A 4,611-nucleotide genomic window follows, 5' to 3' on the forward strand; every position below is an offset into this window, starting at 1 on the left:
TGTTGTATTTCCTCAGCGACCAGCACGGATCAGCTCCAGGCATGACGAAGCAGATATCGTCCTCTTTTGGAAGGCCAAACAAAGTAGTTTCGCTTTCACAACGAAACACAGCGTCTTCACGACATGGCGGCAACAACAGTACTACAGTGAGAATAAAAGTTATGCCTTCTTTCTTTGCGTGAACATTTGGGCGGCGTTATGCAAATCTTCCCACATCGTGACGTAGACATGTGGGGGCGTGTTAGAACGAGCCGTTTTAGGTAGGCGTGGTTTAATCAACTTTTATAAAGAATATCTCTTTGGATTTGAGACTTTAGTCTTTGCAACTTTACAGATCTTCTTTATGCACCAAGAGCTTGTAACACTCCAAAGAGAAAGGAAAAATTTAAATCGCATCATATGACCCCTTTAAGCCCCGTTTCCACCGCAGGAACTTTACTCAGGAACTAGGGACTTTGGGCCGGTACTCGGTGTGTTACCACCGCAGGAACCAGGATCAAAGGTGCTTTTCCACTGCATGGTACGTCACGGTACGGTTCACTTTTGGGGGGTTTTCCGCTGGGTACAGTACCTGGTACTTTTTTCAGAACCACCTCGGTCAAGTACTCCTCGCTGCAGACTGTAGCACGGTGACATCATGCATTTCGACGTCATGCACGTGCATGACGTAATGCATGTCTTTAGAACGCATGCGCCGTACGGACTCTGATTTTAACCCACCATAGATGGCGGTAATGCTCTATTTAAGTTTGCGAACTGCCAATAAAAACGAATAAGAAGAAGACTGATTTTAATACTGGATGTTTGTAATAGGCGTCCTTACTGTTTGAAAACAAAGAGGAATTCGGTGGAAACAAAAGTCAATGAGCATAATTTATGTTTTCATTACATATTTTTATTATCTTGATGTTGTATATGTATATGCATTAATCATGTTGGTACATCTATAAATAACTAAATGTAGCCTAATGAAATAGGCCTAATTATACTAATTTATCTCACATAGCAACCACAATGTTCACAAAGTGTGTGTGTGTGTGTGCGTGGACACAGAGAGCGAGCGTATGTCATATGATACTGTAAACAGAAGTCTTACCATGGCAGAGACTGCCAAATTACTTTAACTCACCCTTCACTTTACAATAACGTCCTATTAGTTAATGCATTAAATAACATTAACTGAGCAATATTTTTGTTACTGTATACATTAGGGCTGTGCGATATTGAAGAAAAATGTGATATGCGATAACTCATTAAATAATGCAATATTCGATATGCGATACGATAATGCTTAAAGTGTCACATGCTCAGATGAAACAGTTTTACTCAGCTGTTGCTGAGTCAGTTATGTGAACTTTTATAACTATCTTGTGTCATATATATATGGTTATTTGTATGTATGTATGTATGTATCAAGAGCTCCTGTAAAACCACAACAAATTCCTTGTGTTTGCGCACACTTAAGTGGTGAATAAAGCTCATTCTGATTCTGATTCTAATAAGAAAGCACCCCTACAATAACTTCTGAAAGTGAACGGTATGTGTTTTACTCAAGCATTACTTAAAAATGTCATTTTAACATTAGTGTAATCATTTTAACATGAGTTTAGGAACTGAATAATAAAAAGGAAAAATAAAACACTGCTTAGTATTTACTCTTTGAATTCAATATGCACTGATTCTTACTTAAGCTACAAAAGTTATTTAGGTAAGAGCATTGAGTGATTTTCTCTTTGTCTTTTGTTCATGGCCCCAAATATTGCAAGCCGTAGCGATATGCATATTGCGATATGTACATTTGCGATATTTCGATATATTGCACAGCCCTAGTATACATTAATCTTTATTGACGTTAGTTAATATAAATGCAACTATTCATTGTTAATATTAGCTCAGTTCCATTAAATAATATTAACAGGTACTTTTGATTTAAATAATGTATTAGTAAATGTTGAAGTTAACAACAGCAAAGATTAATAAATACTTAAGAAGTATTTCATTGTTAACTAATGTTGACAAATGAAACCTTACTGTAAAGTGTTTCTAATTTATTTATATTGTCCATAAGAACACAGTACCCTATGTGTGATTGTATTTGATGTTTTCTTTTACACCTTCATAATATGTTCATATTCTACATCATAAACATTTATTTTACCAGTTGTTTATATTCCACTTCACATACAATTTTTATATATATTCTTTATATAAAAAAAAGTCTCTTAGGTACTTTTCAGACAAAGCAAATATTGCTTTTCCTTGTTTGAAATTTTCTGTCAGGCACTGTTTAAAGTATTTCTTACAACAAGCAAGAGATAATGCATAACATTGTTTGCTTTAAACTGGTGTACTATGTAAATGCCTTTCTTCAAACCTTATTTTTAACATTGTTTGTTCTCTATTTTATCTAAATCAGTTGTCATAAACTGGAGTGTCTTCAACAAAAACACAAGGAGCAGTCTCGGATGCCATAGTACGTTGGAGATGGCATGAGCGGAGTCCTGTGATTCATCACCAGACCAGGCAAACATCTTCCATTGCTCTATGATCCAGGCCTGACACTCATGTGCCCATTGTAGACACTTTTGGTGGTGGGCAGGGGTCATCATGGGCACTCTAAGCAGTCTGTGGCTCCGCAGCCCCATACGCAAACTGTGAGGCACTGTGTGTTCTGACAACTTTCTATTATGGCATCAGGACCTGCACCAGGCAGTTGCGGGACAGCTTCTTCCCTCAGGCTATCTGACTGCTGAACTGCAACTGATAGTGTACAATACAATCAATCAATCAGACTATACACCGTGTCATATGCTGTGTGTACTGTGAATATTTCTGTGCTACTGCCTACCCACCCAGCACCAGACGTCATTTGGACGTCGTTTTTTGGGCTAAATCAAGTCGGCCCGTCATGGACTTCTTTTAGCCCAAAAAGCGACGTTGAAAATTGGTCTTCGTTTGGTCCGTCGGATTTGGTCCAAATTTAGCCCAAAAAGCGACGAAACACTGATTGTAAGCCTAAACTTCACAAAAACTGTAAACTGGTTTTTCAAATCTGATTGGTTTATCACAGTGTTGTTCCAGGGTCAACAAAAGATGTTGATCCAGGAACATGCCAGTTCTGCATATTATACATGTTGTATACTCTTTGTTTCTGCGGTCAGCACTTTGTATATTGTTTCTCAGCATATTGCGTTATGTAAACTTAATTATATAAATGTACATTGCAATGTCCCCACACACCCCTAAACTTTTCACACATCATTTACTTGTAAATGTTGTTTTGTTGTTGTTGTTGTTGTTGCTGTTCACATACACTATCATATAAACAGCCACTCAAATAACTTTATTATTATTATTATATATATTTTTAAATAAATTGTTCTTGCTATCATCTGATAATTTTAATGAGGTGCTGGGCAAAATATGGGATGGAGACTATGTACTGTTTGTATTAAATTTAATTTCAAACTTATTTTATTGGCATGGTTGTTTTTTTACTAACCTTTTTTTAAATGGTCAAAGAAACAGTACAGAAACATGCACAAATGTAATGCATAAAAATAAATAAAAACAATGATAGAGGAAAAAGCAAAGTTTCACAGAATGATAAACTTCACGTCAGCCTTTAAATCATTGAGTAAGATGCGCATGCGCAGTAAAGTGAGTTACAGCGCATGCGTTTTAAGACATGCGTTACGTCACTTTGCGCATGCGCACGAAGACATACGTGACATCAAAATACATGACGTCACCGCACTACAGTCTGCAGCGAGGACACTCTCACCTCGGTTGAGGTTCCAAGTGAACCGTACCGTTACCAAAACGTGACGTGTAAACTCTGCTGATCACTGATTGGCCGGAGAGAATCGTCACTACCTGCGTCACTGAACTTGCGACAAAGAGACACAACAGAACCACTAGAGTAGTAGGCTTGTTTGAGATGAGCAAAATCTGCGCAGAACTGATCACTGGTGATCACCGCGAGATGCATGCCGGTTAGAAAAGTGTCCAAGTTACTTCCGACTTGCTCTGATGTCATGCTGACGTGTGCCAAAAAATTCTCGCGACGGCGAGGCGCCTGTGTCGGATTGTGCAGTCGGACGCAGTTGCTCTCCACCGACTGTGCTGATCAAAAGCATGATGGGAAATGACTGACCCTGCGGTCCAATCGGAAGGGCTCATCCCTACGCCTTAATCCCTTCAAAGGGTTTACCCTCCGGAGTGAGAGCTTCGAAGGGTTGAAGTGTGTAGGGGACCAAACAACTGTTTCTTGAAGTGCCCTTCTGCGTCATCATCACGTGCCCACACGGAGGCGCCGTCATCATGCAAAGAATCTGCGCAAAGGATCATTGGAGCCCGAAGTGTCCATCAGTTGTACTCTTGGAAATCCTTCATTCCGAAGGGCCATTTGAAGTGACCAGTTTTGAGCACTTCGGTTTGGAACGACGCTTCAATATGGCGGCCATGCTTGTTTTCACTCCGAAGTTCCCTTCGGAGGGCGATATATCCTGTTTGGAACGCACCGTGACTGACGACACAGCTTAAAGGCACAATATGTAATTTTCGCTGCTAGAGGGCGCGTATTCAAAATAAACAAATAGACAAAGGCGT

At 39.3% G+C, this 4,611-nt stretch overlaps 1 long non-coding RNA gene across 1 annotated transcript in view; it reads left to right on the forward strand.

Annotated features, from left to right (window-relative positions):
• The first annotated feature begins 3,835 nt into the window (after positions 1-3,835).
• LOC107657469 (uncharacterized) overlaps positions 3,836-4,611 on the forward strand; it is a 10,385-nt gene continuing 9,609 nt past the window's right edge. The window contains exon 1 of the long non-coding RNA XR_001630690.1: positions 3,836-3,922. This is a non-coding gene — a long non-coding RNA (uncharacterized LOC107657469). The remainder of the gene's footprint in view (positions 3,923-4,611) is intronic.

This window comes from Sinocyclocheilus anshuiensis, unplaced genomic scaffold (assembly GCF_001515605.1).
Source record: "Sinocyclocheilus anshuiensis isolate Anshui unplaced genomic scaffold, SAMN03320099.WGS_v1.1 scaffold367, whole genome shotgun sequence".
In the NCBI taxonomy this organism is placed as follows: Eukaryota; Metazoa; Chordata; class Actinopteri; order Cypriniformes; family Cyprinidae; genus Sinocyclocheilus; species Sinocyclocheilus anshuiensis.